The sequence below is a fragment of the Ammospiza nelsoni genome, chromosome 8, assembly GCF_027579445.1.
Source record: "Ammospiza nelsoni isolate bAmmNel1 chromosome 8, bAmmNel1.pri, whole genome shotgun sequence".
In the NCBI taxonomy this organism is placed as follows: Eukaryota; Metazoa; Chordata; class Aves; order Passeriformes; family Passerellidae; genus Ammospiza; species Ammospiza nelsoni.
In genome coordinates this window covers 23,648,376-23,667,813 of record NC_080640.1, presented here as the reverse complement: position 1 = coordinate 23,667,813, position 19,438 = coordinate 23,648,376, and the positions used below count along the sequence as shown (strand labels likewise).

At 44.3% G+C, this 19,438-nt stretch overlaps 1 protein-coding gene across 1 annotated transcript in view; it reads right to left on the bottom strand.

The window, feature by feature from the left end:
• ZMIZ1 (zinc finger MIZ-type containing 1) overlaps nt 1-18,984 on the bottom strand; it is a 337,453-nt gene extending 318,469 nt beyond the window's left edge. The window contains exon 1 of the mRNA XM_059476742.1: nt 18,802-18,984. The gene's annotated coding sequence lies outside the window, so the exon portion shown is untranslated. The remainder of the gene's footprint in view (nt 1-18,801) is intronic.
• Between the last annotated feature and the right edge of the window lie 454 nt (nt 18,985-19,438).

Genomic DNA, 19,438 nt, shown 5'->3' with positions numbered 1-19,438 from the left:
GCACACATTTTTTTTCTTTAAAACCATTCAGCCTGGCAGAGTTATTCATTAACAGTCAAAAACCCCCAAACCATTTTCTCTTTAGAAGAAAATCCTGTATTTATTTTGCACTTCAGTATAAATAATATCTTCTGTAACTTTTTATTAATTTGTAATGCACTTAAGTATCACCAGTAATTTCTGAAACCTGTACAGTTCTTACAGCTACCAGAACACAGCAACCCCATCAAACTGGAGTGCCAATTTCCCTAACACAACATTAATGGAGGATGCAAGCAGTCTCTTAACTTGGGTAAGGCTAGAGATGCAAAATCAAATGTCTGTGTACAAACTGATTTCAATAATGTGCTATCAGAGTTTAATATATTAATGAAAAGGATTTTAAACAATACAATTTCTCTAAATTCAATCAGTGCTGCTCAACAGATACAGTTATGAAATATCAAAATGAATATTAATGGAAGAGGCTTACACTGTTATTCTTGATATCCTGACACACAAAGATTTCACGATGGTAATTTGCTTGGAATATAATTAAAAGAACCAATCACAAAAAAAACCCCAAAACACCTGCCAAAAAAATCTGTGCCCTTCATTTCTAGAAATAGTCTATAAACTTGAAAAACTTCAATGAATTTGGAGATGTCTGGAAGTCTTACTTCATGCTATTTGAAAGTATCAAATTTTCAGAAAGAGCATGCACTGGAATAGGGATCTCTTCCAGGCATTTTACTTTATCAGTTGCCTTAAGAAAAAACAGCATTTTTCCAAGAAAAATTCTATTTTTAATAAAAACAGAATTTGGAAAGAAAAATTACCATGAGACATGAAGGGATTGCAAGTTTCTGTTTTCAACCATAAGTCATGTTATTTTTTTCCTAAATTAAGAAAAAATTAGTTATCTGGAGCTATTAAAAGTTAATTTACAATAAAGGCTGATGCACAAAACATCTGTGTATGATGCTATCAGCTCTCTTCCAATTTGAACATGAATTTCTTTATCAAAATCTTTATGCTATATGGCACCCCAACAGCAATCTACTCAAAATCTGTTCACAACATCAGGACAAAGTCTAGACCAAGGTCACAGGTCTACTTCACTGAGATGTCTTAGAGTGCCCACAGTAAAATGCACACAAATAGTGGCCAGTTTAAGGTTCTGGCTTGCTTCTTTATTCAGGGAAATTTTCTCCAATACCAGAAGATGACTGGTTTATGCATTTCTGTTCAACAGAGGCTCTGTCACTTCATTTGTGTAAGGCATGGAGAGCGATAACATCCCTTAGTAACAAACCCATGCACAGTAAACAGCAAGAACATTTAATTCCATGGGGAGCATGGGCACCCCACAGATGTAAGACATCTACACCCACAAGGCAGCCGGAGTGACTTACTGCACACTCCCAAGGGGACAGGGCCACTCGTGGTCTGATCCCTGAGCTCCAGCCCCCGCGCCCGCAGTAACAGAACACCTCTGAAAACACAGATCAACGAAACAGAGTGCCATGGGCTTTAGAAAACATAACAAAAATAATTTAAAATCATAACTAGCATTTAGACAACACGCTCTGTTTAATAATAAGGGTTATTTTTGTTATCATGGTGCCCAGGAGCTCCAGCCACCAATCAGGGCTCCCACCGCAGCAGGACTGCACACCATGCACAAGGCACCCTTTTAGCACAGCTTCTGCTGCGGCACTTCAGCCCCCGAACGAGGCTCCAAAGCTGCAGAAACGGAGCCGGGGAGGCACAGAGCCAGGGGCTGCTGCCAGCTGGCCGCGGGGAGGCCACGGCTCCCAGAAAGAGCTGCCTGCGCCGGATCGCCCGCCCCGCCCGGGCACCCACAGGAGTCACCCACAGGAGTCACCCACAGGAGTCACCCACAGGAGTCACCCACAGGAGTCACCCACAGGAGTCACCGGCTCCCTCCACTGAGGGTGGGAACAGCAGATGCCAGCAGGAACACTTTGGGGCTGCAAGCTGCAACTTGGCTCTCCCTTCCAGGTTTTAGCTTTCGATCTTACTGCACAATTTGTGACAGTACACAGCTGCCTTTTCTGCCAGGGGTAAGTGTGATAGAAGTATCCTGTGGCCACACCAACCACAGGGGAGGATGGGCTTCGAGCTCCTGATACCTCCTCCCTGACTGTACAGTGCTAAGTTCCCACAACCTGGTATGAAAGGAAAGGAAATAATCCATTTCAGTTGAAACACAGGTTGCTCAAAGGAAAACAAAAAGCGTCTCCTAAGATCTGCATAGGGGCTTTTAGTCTGTGGAAAGCAGAGTCACCTTCTGCAAAACAGAAGCCTCAGAGCTGGGGGTACTTAATCCAAACTGGAAGAACTAACCAGCATGATGTAGCACAGCTGGTTTCAGTGCCAGTTCACACCCTGTGTCACAGAACATACAAGGGCATTTTAAAAGGCTCAGGGTCTCCAGCAATCCCAAACTACCCATCCCATCCCCAGGACAGCGCCAGGCAGCATGGGGAGGAACAAGGCTTGAGGGAGACTGCTCTGTGTGATGGGCAGCCCTGGCCCTGTCACGCTTCCCCAGTGCCCTCAACCACGGCCCAGCTGGAGACACAGCTCTTCCAGCATCTCTTCACTTCTCCAGGACAGGTGGCTGGAGATGGCAGAGGCCTCCAGCCTCCCACCATCATCCAGTGGACGAAGGATAATCTTGCATGGGCGTGGCCCTGCAGAACCAAGCTCCCTTTGGGTCTTGCTTTCAGGACTCCTGAGCAGTTCCAGAAGCTGCCCTAACAGAGGACAAGCAGTGCCCAATGCAGGGAAGGTTACATGCAATTCAGGTTTTCATTTAGTGAGAATCTACCTGCCCCCAGCAACAGATGCTCTTGTACTAATAGGAAAACAAGTTTATGCAAATCAAAATATTGTGGTTTTAATCACTTGATCCAATCTATTTACAAGCTGGGTTTATTATTTTCTGCTAATTGTGAGGCTGTGGATCTGTCTTATTTTCCTAGGCAGGAGAGCTTGTTAAAGCAATCTTTCCTGCCTCCACGTCTGCCACACAGCTCTGCTTCCGAATCCTCTGCTGCTGCCCATGGGCGACTGGTGCAGGCACAGAGGGAAACAGACTAGGGAAAAAACATGTAAGAAACACAAAAGCTTTTTTCTGTTTCCATCCTCATCAGTTCAGCAGTCTGGTTCATTATGCACCTGCACAAATATTTATGCTAACACAGCATAAGGATGGGAGTAACATGCAGCAGGGAACCAAGAGGCTTAAGTAGTCCTGACAGCACAAAACCACAGGATGGAAAGAGGGACTGTCCACCTTCTCACAGAGCAGCATGTTCACACTGGGCATCATGGTACAGTTCCCCTCAGTATTAATGGTATCATTTACTCCTGTCCAGGAGAAGTGAATGCAGAAAGCCATAAAAGATTCTGACCCATCCACAAGCATGGTGCAGTGATGGGCCCTTGCTTCCATTCCACCCTACCTTTCCTGATTCCCATCAGCCTGTGTCAGTGGCACGCAGTCAGCACCACCTCCAGGACACAATTTATCTATTCCTTTGAGAGGCACAGATGGGACCCAGCACACCTGCACACCTTTCCCTCTGTCCTTCCTGCTAGCACAGAGGATTGAGGAAAGGGGAGGAATGCGGCCATGCCAGGGACACCACAGTCAGAGCCCTGTGTTGCTAGCACCAAAGCTTGCACATTCTCCAGCTTATCTTCCAAAAGTCACCATGTCACCAGCCAATGAATGGTACCCTTGAGCTAGCTCAGTATTAAATCATGTGAGGCTGGTAAGAGGTATGCAGTTCAATGGGACTTAGACAAAAAAAACACACATGAAGGTGCACATTGGCTATGTTACATTAATATAAAAACGCAGAAAAATAGCTTCTCTTGTATACTTGTCAATGTCAGAAGAATATTTTATAAGAGAAAAAAAAAGTTTCTAGAAAACCATGCTGTTGCACTCTTCTGAAGGGTATGAAAATAGTCTTCATTTTTTGGGCAAACTGCAAAGTGCCTGGACACTGAGAAAGAAAAATGCCACAGCCTGAAGCCTGCTGAGCTGAAAGGGAGGTCTTGGCCCCCCATCTGCTTATCTGAGGTGTTCCTAATGTTCCTTTCATTGATGCAGAAACCAGGCAGTCATGGACAGTGGTATCAATCGTTGCTAAGTCAGCTGAAAATGAAACTTGACAAGAAAACAAACAAAGAAACAACAAAACCAGCCACAATGAAAACATTCCAAAACCACAAAAGTCTTCTCTCAATCCAGTGATCAAATCCTGCTGCCCAGTGGGGGAGAGGGGTGGGTTGTAAACTGGGACACAACCATCTCATATTTTTATGACTCTATTCAAAGGACCATTTCTAATGAACACTTTATTTGTATGATTTATGTAAACAGTTTCAAGTACAACAGAAAGGCAACTACATTCTAACCATAAGCACAGCACAGCAAAACTGTTGAGAAATCCTTGCAGATACTCAAGTTCCCCTGTCACGGAGGGGACAGGACAGGTCACGCCTGCAGCAGCACTGGGGCAGTGCTTGTTGGGGCTCCTGGTGTTCACCAGGATGTGTGCTGCATTCTGGAGCTGTGCTCGCCAACACCCACAGCTGGGCTGCCCTGCCCACACTGCAGTCCCAACACGCCTCTGTGTGTTAGCAACTTCTCCCATCATGGACAACAAACTGATGGCACAGGAGCTCCAAAGGGTGCTCCTGCAGGACTGCATATTAAAGCTGTGAATTAATGTCTGCCAGCAGCAGCACCTTTCCAGAGCAGGTCTCTGGTGTCACATTCACTTGTCCAAGCAAAGTGGCAGTAACTTCTGGTCATCAAAACTTCTAAGCCATTAATTTATCAAGATTAAAGTCTATTAACCAGAACCCAAAAGATAAAGCTTGAATTATGCATAAAAAAGATTTGAACATTTTAAAACATATTCTAACATGTTATGCTTTTAGCAATAATTACATTATAAGACATGTGTTTGACACTTAATTTCTAGTGTTCAAAAATATTTCTAGCTCTTTGCCATCTGTTTCCCATCATTATTTCATTAAAATAGTTTTCATCTCCCTTATAGTAGAAGAGCAAGACTGCTTTCTATGTGACTGGATTACCATCTCCCTTACTTAACCAGAACCATTCCAGTATTTTTTTTTCCATTTATTTTTTGAAGAGGCATATGTACCTCCTCCAAACTCCACCCAGCAAGGGCTAACAAAGCAAGCTTGTTAAAACCAGCCAAATACATCTCCTTCTCTCCACCTGTCAAAAACACTTCTCCAAAGTCTCTGAGGAAGCTAAATCAAATAACTCATCTGCTGCAATAAGCATGGGGATTTTCCTCCCTGAAAGGTAAAGCTCACACTTGAATACACCTTGGATGAAAACCAAGGTCCAATGTACAATTTGTACCTTACACCACACAAAACACCATTCCCAGGCAAAATACTAGAGCTCAACAGCTTACACTGCTGTGAGTACCTGTGCAGGGGCAAAGTTGCCCACATACAAGGAAGAGGTGGTTTCTGAGCAGTTATCAGGAGCAAGTGCAATAATTCTTACCTGGAAAATGCTGTTTGCAGCTGCTCACCGATTTGTCAGCACACACGCTGCTCTCACCTCATGATTTATGATGCTCTCTCCAGCACTGAGACTTCTATTACTGTCCTCGTTTATTGCCTGCAGCTGTCATTCTCAACAGCAATTCTACAGTTGTTTGTAGGTGAGGTATCAAAGGTATTTAGTGTGCACCTAGAGACGTAATTTTAATCAAACCTACTCACAGGCAGTATTTAAATGTTAGAACAACTGCACAGAGTGCAGCAATTAATGCGAACTTGACCAACCAAAATTATGATAGCCAGAAACGTTTACTCATAAATGCCTCAAAAGGATGGATGTCCAACAGGCCTGTGAACACCTGCTGATTTGTAAATGAAGATAAAAATAGTACCCATAGATCACAAAGCCTTCCGACAGGTATTTGAATACACAATAAATATTAACACAAGTTCAGCAATTTCACTTTCCGTGGCCAAAATGTTGCTATGACAGTAAATGCAGCTACATCTTTCTCACCACTTATTTTCCTCAGCCAGCTATCTCCCCCTTAAACTAGTCAGGTTTTCCAGCATCTTCTCAAAAGCTGCTGAATCTGCCCAGTTTAGAATAATGACAGTGGAAGGGGAAAAAATTTTACATCCAAAAATTTCACTTTTAGAGATCTCAGCATTTTCTAGACATGAAAATTTGCAAATCAGGAGTTCTGACCCACTGCAGTCCTTACTTAACCTTTTTTGAAGCCGCAAGTTGCTCCATGATTTGAAAAACATGCAAGCAGTGTTACTAAGTGTGAGTACCAATAGCACTACCCTGTTTTGAGAAAGGGTGGCAAACACCCTCCATGGGTGAATTGGACCTACCACGACCTAACATGGCATGGAAATGCAGCAGAAAGTGAGAAACAAGTCCTGGAGCTAAGCCTAATAGTACTGCCATGTGTACTCTAAAGCTCCAACTCCTTAAGTGAACCAATTCTAACAGCATCTCTGTCCATTTAATTGAGTTTCTAGTGCTTGTGAGCCAAGATGAAACCTGACAATATGGACCCTAAACCAAAGGCAGACTTTGCAAAAGAATTCAAGCTTATTATTACTAAAAATTATTTTATATGCCTGGATTCTAATGGCTGAATATTTTAAGGCTGGCAATCTTAAATTAGTCTGATCATTAGTCTAAGCACCAAAATCCACTTCCTGTATTGAAAGTTGTTTTATTCAAGACTAACCACACTGCATAGCTTGAAAATGGCACTCAAGGCAAAAAAAATTGTGAATTTATAACCAAAAGGTAGCCTGAAGGCCATCACTGTCACAGTCAAGCTTGACTTATAGCTGAACAGATAGTGTCAAAATATAAACTACAAATTAAACACAACTCTGAAGTAGAAAAAAGTGACGGTTTTACATTATGGTGATAAACTACCAAAGAAGCTCTGGTGTTTGTAAGTTGTTAATACTTGCAATGGAGATATTGAGTGATTCTATTACATCCCCATGCTCCAGTCTCTTCAGCCAAGATGATGGGGTCACATTGACAGAGTTGTGCAGAAGATGCACTCATTAATTGTGAGCCCACATTAGACCATGAGTGGGTGTGCAACAGCCTCCTTTCAGGTTAAGGAATAAAATCTATGTGTATAAAGAACACTAATTGTAGCACATTTCAGAGCTCATGAATCTTTTAGTTATTTAAGTCGACAATATACCATTTGTTTCCCATAACATTTATTAGGAAAATAGATCAGAGTTGGTCATATATGCCTCATCAGGAAAAAAATTCCACCATGAAAAAACTGACTTGACCTGTATTTTTAAGCTTAAGGCAGCTGAGAGGTCATTTAAGCTATAATTTTCTTAGATTCAAACACAGATACACATTCTATCTTCAGATGGTGTCTCTAGGATCTGATCAATCAAGCGTGTGTATGATTCTTCACTGACAAACCACCTGACTCCTCTACTTGTGCAACTTGCATTACTCATAAGAAATCCTTGGCAGAGGCAGACCAACATATGTTAATTACTGGGCTGCATTATAATAGGTCTGACATCTTGTTTCTCATCCAGGGTTTAAAATAAAAGGAAACAACAGTCTCTTTCAATACAAAAGTACATATTTTTGCATCTCAGGCTAAAAATATCCTATGTTAAAAACACAAATAGATCAACTGCCAAAGAACCCCTGCCTCTTCAGTGTTCCTTTGGGGGTTTAGCCTTATTAAGCAATGAAGGAAAGCAAAGAGGTTGGTGTATATGTATTCACCTTTCATTTACTACAAAATATTCCTAAATTGGGTGCAACTGGTAAAATGGGAGCTTGACTCACAAATATTTTGTTTCTTGTATTAACAGTTTCTCAGATAATGCTGGCTGCCAGTTTCTTCAGAAAAATAAGGTATAAATTCATGAACACTGAAGATGAACATAACTAGAGCAAAATACATACCTTAAAATATTTTTTATTTTTCATACATCAGGAGATATGTACTATTTCTTTATTTTATTATTTAACATGCTGGGATATCGCTAGGACAAGATGTTGGCAACATTACAAGTATTTTTGATTTACATTTTCCTTTATTGAGAAAAAGATACTGAGGGCCATAGCTGCAATTTCAGAAAAAGGAGTAAGACATGCTGTTTCTTCTTGGATGACCAAATTGAAATTTTTAAATCTGAATTTCAAATTGTGTGTCACCATATAATTGCTAGAAACACATGAAGTTTCCTTTAAATTTTCAAAACACTATTATTCCAAAACTAGGCACTGGTACCAGATTTTCTTTCACAAAAAGTGTTGCAAAAAAAATTTATGCATTGAATGATTTATACAAGCATTTAGGATGGAAAACCTTTAAGAATACACTGAAAACACTGCCTCAGAAGTCTGGGGGTTTTTCCCGAAGCGATTAAACAAGCGTATCACACAGCTATGACCAGGAACCTGCTGGCTATCCATGCTCCCCTCCCTGCCCAGCCCAGCCCGGGTGCTGCGCCGAGGCAGCGCCGGTCCCGGTCCCTCTCCCTCTCCCCAAGGCAGAGCGCCAGCCAAGCGGCTCCAGCCAGGAGCAGACAGATGGTGGCCAATAAGGAAACCATCACAGCGTCTTAGTCACCATGGCACAGCCCGGGCACCACACAATAGCAGCCTGCCTGTCACCGACTTTATCCTCCTTTCAGCTCGTTAATGTGTTTACCTGCATGTGCCTGGTGCTCCCAGCTCTGGGCACACAGACACCCAGCTGGAGCTGTCCTGGGTGAACCACCCCAGGCATGGGGCTTACAAGGACCCATCACAGCCTATCAGAGAGCTAAAGGCAGGTATCCAAAGGTTACAAAACGCTGCCTTAAATGCAGCATGCCAACCACCACTCTGAGGGAGAAGCTATGCTCTAGAGTAGCTAAGAGGAAACATACCGAAGTCTTAAACATAGATGTTCCAAGTACCAATTACTTAACAAAAGAAACATCAACAGATGAACCCTAAATTTTCAGCATTTTTTTGTATTTATTTGGGGATAAAACAACCTTACTTAAGGATAAGAGAAGCAGCACGACCCTGAATTTAAGGCACTCATTTGTTTCACCCCAGCCAGTTCCTCAGAGCTCCACTCTGAACCCTCCAGCAGCAGCCACTGCTGCCACCTCAGCCTTGTCCTTCTCTCCCCTGCAGATCCTACACCTCTCAGATGCTTCTCAACTGGTTCCTTTACAAAAGGGCAATCTGCCAGGAATACAGGTAGAATAAAAATTATTGCAAATATTTTCAGAGCCCTTTTTACTCAAAAAAGCTCTGAAGTGCTAACCATGCACAGCACTGCCCTTTGCCAGAAAGAACCACTGGCCTCACCCAGGCCTGAGCAGCACCAAGCACCATCTGCTCTGTGCCCCAGGGGGCCTTTCCACTCTCCCGACCTGCACAGCTCCAGCCACTGGCACTGGAATCCAGCAGCTCTGCTCTTCCTGCTGCACAGACTTTGAGGACACAGCAATTGCATGTGGATGTTTTAAAATATTTATCTCCTGTCCTGTTGCTGATCGCTTCTGAAGTATAAGCCATCTCCAAATGGCCATCCCTTGGGCATACACAAGGATCACTCAGAATGCAAGGACTGGTCTCCAAAGTAAGCATTTATAATGCTCACACAAGTCCAAGTATGGCATCTTTCATATCTAAACTGTACCTTTGCTAAACACCAGGTCTAAGTATTTGTTATTGACAAACATTGCAAAGGCTCCCCAGGATTCTTTCTGTACCCTGTCTCTTGCTGGTCACCAACAGCTGGTGTTTTACTTGTCTTCTGCTAACAAATAACGCAAGGCCAAATAAAACTGACTCCTGAGTTACACATAAACAAGCAAGTGCCCGCTGCAGAGGTGAGACTTTGTTTAGTGCAGTTTGAAGCCCTCCTGGGGATCCAGCTTCCCACACAACTCCTGTCTGCCTGCTGCCACAGAGCCTGGAGCAGCAGGACCACAGAGCCCCCCAGTTTCTCCTTCCTTCCAGTGGCACCTCCGAGCATCTGGGACTGGGGGGGTGAAAACCAGGGCTGAGCAGTGCTGAGCGTGCCCTTCCTCTGCAAGGGCTTCCCACAGCCACACCAATTGCTGTGGCAGAGGCAGGTTCAGAGCCAGCCACGCACCCGAGCAAAGCAGAGGGCAAATGACTGAGAAAGGACACAGCTCCCACACGCTCATATTGCCAAAAAGCTGCAGGAAGAAGATGGGAGCCCAAGTGTTTTAACTTGCAAGGCTGATTTAACGAAGTCTGAGAGGGCTCTGCTAGTGACCCAAAATAACTTCTCCTTACATAATACTGTTATGATTTTAATGTGAGAGATGTCAGAGTATTACAGTGCCAAAAGCCAAAGCTACGCATTCATTTGGAAAGCTACTAGGTGCCCATCTCTAATGGTATCTAATTCCAGCTGGACTGCTTTTTAAAACAGTGATGTACATTTCTGGAGAAATTTCACACTTGAGAGAACAAGCAAAGACTCAAGTACAGTTCCTGTAACAAGCATCTAAAAGCAGGACTGATTGCTGCTCTAAGTCTCACCAGGTGAGACATATCAGAGTGGATACCTCAGAATCAAAAAGGGATTCGTGAATGGGATCAATTTGAACACTAGTTTGTAGAGAAACAGCCTTGACAGCACAACACACATTGAAGTCACCTTTTCAGTAACAGAACTGCCATCCACATCTGCACATAAATGCCCACTGCAACTCAGCATCCTTGTTTTCTGTGAAACAGAAAGGTAAGGCTCTGTAAAGCACCTAAAGGACAGTGAACTGAGTGTACAGAGAGTACAATCACAAAAGCATGTACAAGATGACAGTTCACTGACCTGACATCCCTTAGAACAATAACTCCAGTTAAAAAAAAAAGAAGTTTAATTAAATGTAAAGTGAATCAACCTGTGCTAGGTGGAGAAGAGAAGCTTTACTTGAAAAGGCTTGGGGAAAGACTTGGGTTGCTTTAAGGGAGACCTAAGCATAAGCTGTATCACAGCTGTAAAGAAGTTAACTTCTGTGATCTCACTGCTGGGAAAAGAGTCATAAGCATTAAACAAACAGAGTTTACAAGAAGGACACTAAGAGACGGGGTAGACTGCCTGACAACCATACCATTCTTCTTTTTTCCTGCAAACCTGCGGGATGATAACCACTTCTCTCTCTCATCTATGGGTAGACGCATAAACAAACTGCTTTTCCAAGAATTCAATGTCAACTCAGTCGCTAAAAGTGCTTTCTAAAGCATTTTCTTGCCCCCTGTTTTTTCAGCAGGAGGTCGGGTTGGCGCAGCTTGGCAGGACAGGGGAGATAATCAAGGCTCTTCCATTCAACTAAAAAGATAAAATAGTTTTAAAATTGAAGTGTAACAGTGCTTATTGTCAAAATAGTTTAGCTGCAGGAACTTGAATTTTGCAATGTATTTTAAGAAAATGCATTCTCTAAGAAAATTTTCATGTTTATAAGGCTTGTTTTTGTCATTCACAACAGCCAAGATCTTAGAGATGTGCAACACTGAGGAAAACTAAGGCTTATGTGAAAGCAATGATACATAAGATGTTCCTTATTTTCACACTATCTCTGGAGGCATCCCACCTTCAGGCTGCACAAACAGAAGTGCTGTTCCAACTGGGCACAGACACAGCAGGACAGCAGTTGATGAGTTTCTCTCATTTCCTCAAGGAAGTGGCTGTAGTTGGAGTGGGGGAGGTCTTGCAACTCAGGGCTCAGGCCTCTCTTCCCTGTCATTCAACTCTCTTGTGGTGGATTTTTTCCCCTCACACATCACACTCTCACAGCTCCAAAATAACCAAGAGCAGATGGTAACCTTTGAGCTAGAGAATGCCCATCTAGCAGGCTGCTGGACAACAGTCATGTCCCAGAGAAGAGCACAGGGGAAGGGTCTGAGTTCCACACAAAATCAAAGTCATAAAAACACCTTACAAGCTTACTATGATTTCTGCCTTTGATGAGGCAGACACCCTCTTTGTCAGTATGAGACCAGACAATTTCCAGGGAAGCCCCATCTCAAACCTTTTGAAGCACCACCTGCCCCACAGTGCCAGCCTCAGCACTGTCCTGCACTGTCCTTTTCCCTCACCCCACAGTGCCCTTATTTACACAATAAACCAGTATTAAATCAGTTCATCTGTTTCCAGAATGGGTGTTCAAAAATACAAGAAGAGAAACCTGCACTGCAGAATTCACTGATGGAGATACAGAGGTGTGTATTTCAGAGCAGACCAAAAGACTGCACTGTTCTCAGAGGGAATCAGGAATGTAGCCAAGAAACAAACAGATACACATCAAGGGAACCGTTTTTGCTACTAAATGGCCAATTGAAGCCCCTACTATTCTGTCATATATCTATGTCACTGCAGTCCCAATAAATAATGCTTTCTGATTAGTTATGAGACTATCTAGAAATCTCTAAGACAGATACTGTTCACTGTGCCAGCCAGTCAGTCATCGGAGCCCTCAAGTCTCAAAGGAATGAAAAACTACTACATGAATCCAAAAGACAACACAAACTTGTTGTAAAGGTATTGCTTTCTCTCTTACTCCTCAAACATGTTTTTACCTAATCAGCAAAGATGACAAATGGTATTTCACAACACAAAGAGCTGCCATACAAATGAGGCAGTTTCCCAACATTTGTGCATTTGATCAAGCAGTCAGTATTCTCTAGTTAATGTTATCTGGACCAAGCTGACTGCTGAACTAAATCACCAGAAGAACTGACCAGTTACCAGGCAAAGAGCTGAGAACATGAGAATAAATAAGATTTAAAGAACACCCAAATAAAGACAACCATCTCCATACTAGTTTTGCGTGACATTATTAGATGCTTCACTTTGTGGCTTTAATTCTCGTGCTATCGCTGACAACACATATGTATTATCTACATGTTACAGTTGTTCCCCTTTCTAGTCAGGCCCACAGCAGTGCTGCTTTTCCCTGGAAATAAAAAAGGCTTACAGCAACCACAATCCCTCTGTGCCCACAGCCAATACTGACTACCAAAAACTGGCATACAGCCCTACAGGAAGAGGATAACACAACTGGCTTTGGACCAGGCAGCTGGACCATCGCCTGGGTAGGTTTCACAGGTCTGAAGGAGGGTGTCTTAGCACAAGGACATGAGTTATAAATCAGGTCTTCACCATCCACTGACATAAGCCAGGACAAACAAGCAAACATAAAATTAATAAGAAACCTCTCATATAGACTAACAATGAGCAGGAGAAGTAATATAAACTCACACTTTTATGAAATTTGCACAGGTTTGTAGCACTGTGCATATAAATGGGGTTTTGAGCAATTTCTTTCCCTCCCTCCTGCTGCCTGGTATGGAGCCAGGAGCTTTCCAGCTGGTCTGCAGAGTCAAAACGAACCCTGGATTACTAAGCAGGGCTATGCTTCCCACATTTATGTTAATGGAATGTTACTGTGATAGTTTGTATGTCACTACCCCAATATTAGTACACTAAACAAAATACAAACCAGCTTGATCTATAGAATTCTTCACGCAAAGAACAGAAACCCCTTCCCAAGCTCAGATACTTCACTAAATACTAAAACTTATTTTAAAATGCATCAACCACTATCATCATCTTACTGCAGGGTTCCATACTGTTGTGTCTCTATCACAAAAGTTCCATACCTTCTTGGTGTTCCTCGTGGGCATCTCCTCAGAGCAATGACTTCTCACAAAGCAGCCACTGACTCCAGCTCCCCTCTCACCCAGCCACCCCACTCTTTTATAGCATATTCTTCTCACTGGTTACAGCTGTGGCCTGTTAAAGTCAGGCCTGCTCCTAATCTTTGCTAATTGACCCAGGTGCAACTCCTTAGGGGTAAGAGTACTTTCTACACTATCTTTATATTCTTATATTCTATCCCGCTACAAACCACCACAAACTGGAAAAGATTTCTTGGATGTTACACGATTCACTACAGGAGTAAAAATTACTTCCCTGTCCTCTGCTACAGAACTAAAATGTATAAACAACTGAAGGAAACTACAGGTGCTCCAGAATGAGTGATCACCTATGTGAGCCTTCAGAAGGGCAAGTTCTTTTAAAGAATGAGTCATTCCCTGTGGAGTAACTTAATTTCTATTGACACTTACAGGAGAAATTAGGTTGAAAGTGATTTTGTCTGTCTAAGAACAACTTTGTTTTTTTTACTGGATACCTAATACTCATAGAAATCTGCCCTGCTCCATAAGGGAAGGGCAGAGCACTGTACTGAAGCCAGCAAACTTCATCTTTGCAGGCAATGTAGACTTCAGTGTATCTTAAATTATTAGAACCAAAAATAACATGTAACAAGTGTAAGGCCATCTCCTACTCTCATAATACACTACTGCCTCCAACAGTCTAGCTGTGGAGATCCATTACAACTCATTACCTGGACATTTCCCTAGCAGCTTATATTCTCTTTAAAATATTCTAACTTTAGCCAAGCTGAATATTAATGATCATGTGAAACCCAATGGAAGTGAAAATTGCTACATAAGAATTTTCTGCTTTATACTAAGAAGGAGGGAGGACGAAATCAATACTGCAAAACAACCTTTTAAGCCAAAGACACCATTTTAAAGCTGAAATTATTTCTAATACCACTGACAGCCTCAACTTGTCATCAGCAAGCTTACATACACTTGGAGTGAAGATGTGAATTGAGTGTAAGGAAAACATACAATATCTGAGCAGGAGGTCTATCCATGGTGGTTCTATATTGATGTTTTGCTTACTGTGTTTTCCCATAAGACACACCTAAATGGATCAAGAGGGCTTGTGCTGCTTGTCCTACAACAGACACTTGACAGGAACAAACACAAACCAACATAAACTCTTCAGCAATATTCTCGCTGCTTTGCTGTAATACAGGATAGAATTTCACAAAAATTGGTCTAACTAGGAGTGAACAAATTAGCCAATTGCATAGTGGTCAAATTTGCTACCACAGGCATCAACGGCAGTCCTACTTATTTATGAGAAATAGGCTTCCCAGGTAAAGCCATAACAAGCCAAGCTCACGCCTCCTGCAGCATTTGATCACCCACGTTGTTAGAGCAGCACAGCAGGCACCACGAGTTCCTGGCCAGCCACTACCTCCATTTCTCATAGTCACATTATCTTCTGTGGGACTGCAAAAAGGCTGGATCCCTGTTGTTCTGAAACCTATCAACAACATTGGGGAAGGCAAAAGGAATTCCAACTCTTTCTCCTTTCCCAGATCTATTTTTCTTCCTTTTCAGAAGAGAAACCCCAAGCTGCTAGTAGAAACAGTAAGTTGCTATAAACCTGCCAACATTGTCTCCAACTATAGTATCAGTGATGTAACTGCCATCCATGAGGGTTTGGGGCGCTGGTTTGGTTCTGCTTTTGCCTTTTTTCCCCCCCAACAGAAAACCTTTGGAGCCCATAAAAGTGGAAGAGATCTGGGGCAAAGGGCAAGCAACTCCCAAGAAAAGTTATGAATGGAACTATGCTACAGAGAGCCTTGCCTTTCCACTCCTTGTACAGGAGAAATCATTCAGATGTTGCAAAAACTGATCCATTATCTTTTGTGGGTTTCTTAAAATAATCTAAAAACAGAATTGTACACCATACTAAGATTGTAGATTTATTTCATCCCAGAGAGTACAAAACATTCTCTGTACATATACACAGCAACTGACTTCTTTCCTGAAACAAAGTTTTCATTGATCCTTTGCCACAGACTCAATTATTGTTTCTAATCATGATCAATGTTTATTTAACGTATTGTGAACTATAAACAATGCAAACAATAAAAGCATCTGTCCACGTTGACATGAATGTAATTGGCAGGTTAGATACCTATATCAACTGGTCCCAAAGGTGTTCTTAAATTCAGAAAGCCCAAAGTAAATTTAAATTACAATTTACAGAATAATCTTGAAATCAGCCACTTTTCAAGGTAGTGTTATCTTGTGTAGATAAAACTCACAATCTGTCAATTCAATCCCAGGAAATTCTTCATTGTTTTAAAATATAATCCTAAAGACTTTTTTTAAAGCTTCTTTCTTTTTTTAATACAGTGGATTATGCAAAATTCCTTGTCCTCCTTGCAACTATGGGGAAAAATAATCTTCCTCTTGTAATGTAGCAATTATAGATACATATGTAAGAAGAGCAAAAATCAAGGCACTTTGAAACAACACTTAAAAAGATAAAAGAAATACTTGAGTATGGGATATTTAGAGGATTTCAAGTCAGCTTTTCCATAGCCTCACTGTAAAAATAAGCGACCTTTTCCTTCTCCTCTTCCCCACCCAAACTCTGAGGAAACCGGCCACCAAATGCACTCAGCTAGCCTCAAAGTCACACGTGCTCCACTGCAGATCTTGCTTTCAATGTCTCTTTTGTTTGATGGCTGGTGTTTCAACATCCTCAGCTTGGAACAGAGAAAGGTCAGAGCAAGTCTTCTGGCATTCACAAACCTGCACCAGGCCCCGCCAAGAGAAGATTGATGCCATAGTACATTTTCCCCAGTCAAGAGAAGGAAGTGGAGCTCTGAATCCACAACCAACCATGTTCGTCAGAGGGATTTGTTTCCCAAAGGTGTTTAGCTTTGCTACATTCCTTTGCGAAACTTTTCTGCTGGTGCTAGTAATATTTTTGAGTTACCCACTGTACCATGTTACAGCCCCAGTATCATCATAACCTGAACACGTTCCCACCAGTAAATCGTTTTAGCCATACATTCCAGCATACAGCCTTTTTTTTTAATTCCCCTCCAGATTTTGCTTCACCCCTACATTGCCCTCCCACCTGCTGCCCTCACCTTTTCTCCCTTGTGTGGGGAGGAGAGGCTGCATTAAACTTCCAGTGTGCAAGGCCAAGGTCCGTTTCACAGCCAGAGAGAAGCTGTTGCTAAAGATTCCTTAAAAGCTTTGGCACTTCACGGCAGTTGGAACTACTCAACCAGAGCTGGGAGCCAAAGCTTTGCCACAGCATTAATGGGCTTTTGCCCTTTTAAATTTTATAAGCCTGTCGCCTTTCTGATGCGCGCAGTTTTATTCAGAGCCCTAAATGGCCATTTCATATTTAAAAGAAAGCTTGCATAGGTAGCACCCTAAAACTACCCCAGGTCATTCATCACCCCAGCACTCCCACTGTCTCTTAGGAAACCTTTGATAGAGCATTTGTTCAGGCTGCCAAGTTAAATCCTCTTCTCTCGTGTCAATGCATTGAAAAAAGCAGTCAGAACACCAGCTTCACTCAGGCCTGCTGAAGTAAATGGAGAAAACCAATTCCTCTGGCACTACAGAGCCATTAAGCCGTTTGTAGATTATTAACTGAAGCACAAAAATACACACGGCGCACAATCGGACGACAGAGCAGAGCTATGCCTTGAGTTTGCTTGGCTCTCGATAAACTGACGATACAGCCGCAATTTGCACCGAGTCGTGCAGCTGCCGGGCTGGCGAGCGGGACCCCGGCAACCCCAGACAAAAGCGGCGATGCGGGGTCCCGCTGCCACGGCCGGGCGGGTTCCACCTTCAGCAGGGACGGCGGCGGGGGCTGCGCTCCAAGGGGCACCCCCGAGGCGCCGCCCCGCGTCTCTCATCGCAGCCTCCGAGGCGGCACCGAAATTAAACTTTGCACGTGCAAAACAAAGTTTACAGTCTAAAACCCCGATTATAGTAACAACTTCCTCCCCCTGTCTCAGGCTGCCGTGCTCCTTCCCCGCTACCGCGCCAGCCCAGAATGCTATCCCGAGCCCCGCGGGGGGGGTGGGGGGGACAAGAGCGTGGCTGGATGGCTCCTATTTTTATGTTTACATTCCTGAAGTGTCTTTTAACTGGCTGCCATTCTCCCTCTCCCCGCGAGCAGCTCCGCCGGCCGCCCCTGGAAGCGCTTCCCCCGCTCCCCTCGCACAAAGGCGGGCGAGCTCCGGCCGGGTCGGGCCGGGCAGGGCACCCCCGGCCCGGTGGCCCCGCGCCCCCTCCCCTCCGCCCGGCGGCTTCCTGGACAGATGCACGGGGGGAGGGAGGGGAAGAGAGAGGGAGGGAGGGGGGCTGCTCCTTCCTCCTGCCTGGCGAGAGAGGCCCAGGTCCCAACTGGCTCTCAAAACCCAGACGCAAGGAATTTACACCCAGGCAAGCTTCCCGGAGCCCCGAGAACGGGCGCAAGCTCCCCCCCGCGTCTCCCGAGCCCCGCACGGCCGGCCGGGCACGCACGCCCCGAGCCGCAGCCCCGGCCCCGCTGCGGGGCTCCTGCCCGCCCCGACGGCGCTCGCCCCGGCCGGGGGCAGCCGCCGCCCCGGTCCCCGCAGCCCCCTTTGTGCTTGCGGCAGCTCCGGCGCCCGCCCGCCTCCCACCGCGGCTGCTCCAAGTTCGCCCCGGGCCGGGTCCCCCCGCGACCCCGCGGCCGGCCCGGGAAGGGCATTGCCCGGGAAGGGCATTGCCCGGGAGAGCCGCTTCCCCGCCGCCGGGCCCGGCTCCGCCGCTGCTCGCTCGCCCCGCGCCCTCGGCGGGGACAGTCTGCCCCTTTAAGAAGTCTCCACACATTTTCTCCCCTTGCAGAATAAATATGTTGTTGTTTTCTTTTTTTTTTCCTCCCTGTACACCTTTTTCCCCAGCGTGGCCGCTCCATTGTTTCTGCTCCGCCGAGACGCAACCCCTGCCCGGCCGCGAACGGGGAGGTGCGAGCAGGGAGCGCAAATAGACGCGAAACTTACCTACGGATTGCAAAGCAGCCTTGCAGCAGCAAAATAATAAGGAAGAAGGCAGGCAAAATCCTCTTTCCCAACTGATTTGCAGCTCTACTCGGGTATTTTTAAATATATAATTTTGTTTATTCCCCTCCTTTCTTCCTTCTCCCCCTGCTTTCTTTTTTCTTCCTTCCCCCCCCTTTTTTTCCCCTTGCCCACAGACAGTGAAAAGGAGCTCAATGTTAGTGGGTGAGTAAGTGAATCAACTAGCAGAGAGCACAGCAAGTTGAAGTGTCAAATTACATTGGCTATTCTATTACCAAAGGGCCATGCTTTGTGGCTGCTGGCAAAATCTGTCCCAGATTCCTATCTGAAAGGGAGCTGCCTCCTACAGGGATGTTCTTCCCTTCGCCCTCTCCCTTCCCCTCTCCCCCCGCAACACACACACACACCCCAAATCACACCAAGTTAAAAATCTTAGATACGAGTTAAAATACAAATATTGTCTTACAGTGTCTTTTAAGGCGGGGACTCTCGTTTTAGTCGTCCTGAATACCAAGCACTCGGAAACCCTTCCACTCTGGAAACTGAAAGCTGGAGAATATGTATACTCCCTTCGGTGTTTTTGTATTATTAAATAGGGGAAAACCACCCTGGACCCAAC